This window comes from Arachis ipaensis, chromosome B04 (genome assembly GCF_000816755.2).
Source record: "Arachis ipaensis cultivar K30076 chromosome B04, Araip1.1, whole genome shotgun sequence".
Classification (NCBI taxonomy): Eukaryota; Viridiplantae; Streptophyta; class Magnoliopsida; order Fabales; family Fabaceae; genus Arachis; species Arachis ipaensis.
Window position 1 is genome coordinate 106,860,373 of NC_029788.2, and position 1,390 is coordinate 106,861,762.

Sequence of the window (1,390 nt, forward strand, 5' to 3'; positions counted from 1 at the left end):
TTATTTTTCATAAATAAATTTATCAACATTTTGAAATTCATGAATAGAAGTAATAATTTTTTACTTTAAAGATCAACTAGCAATTAACTATTAGCGAATTTTTATATTTTTATTTATAATTTGATCATATTATTTAGGAAAAATTAACGAAAATGATCATTAATAACAACTAATTAATAAAAGAGACCAATTATATCGTTATTATTAAAAAATACTTATTTAAATAAAATTTATAAAAAAATTAAAATATCGTTTTAAAAAGACAATAATACCATTAATTTTTTAGTCTAATATTTTTCATAAAAAATCATTTTTTTAATACCAAACAAAAAAATCGTGATTCTTTTTTATTTTTCGAGCTTCAATAGTTTATTCATATTCTTGATCCCAATTTTTCTTCACGGAAAAGACATCACCTATACTAGAACTAGTTAACATGAACAATGCAAACAATAACTATAACCTTAATTAACTAATGGCAATACTACCCAGCATCGATGAAAACGAATTTGTACAAGGAGAACTGTTGGTTAGATTTTCCAATTTCGCAACAGGATCTTCTATTCTTAAGTATTCATGGCTAAATTACAATACAAATTATCGGAATAAACCTTATAAATATATGAGTATCGATAATGTTTTTTATATATAATTAAGCTCACGTCCGTTCTGAAAAGCTCCAACCAAAACATCCAAATATAATATATCACACCGTACAAAACAGAAAGATGAAAGAAAGCTAGCACACCCAATGAAAATCATAGACAATTGATAAATATATTAAGTGTTAATTAATATATAGAATCATTTTGTATTCTCATTCTATAGGAGCTATTAATAATGCCCATACAGCACAACTGATTAATTATATTTGGACGCATAACATAATAACACGTAAATATTGAAGTCAATAGTTTGTTTCTTGATGTTAGTGAGAAAAAAAAACTAGTTCCTAGTTTGCATCTAACATCTTAAACCAAAATCAGTGATATACAATTTAACACATTGTAATATTTGCACGCTTTTCATTTTTCTTGTTACCTAGTTTTACATTTTTCCAGTTATAAACTTTGTTGGTTCCTAACTTTCACAGTTTTAATTTATTGCTTCATATCATAACAGTGTCTTCCAATTGCTTATGCAAAAGTCTTGATATTCATTTTTGTGATTCTGCAGAAGCTGTACTCCGTATATTATAGGATTCCGAATCTGTATACGTATAATTAATGGTGGGGACTCAAAAGATGCTAGCCTTTAGAAGAATCATGAACATATCTCTGAATTTTCCTCTGACTAGAATAGTACTCTTGGCACTGTTATAATCTCCAAAATTTTTCGTATTTAATTTAATTGTCTTAAAAGAAGAATATAAAAAAAAAATCTTTAGATA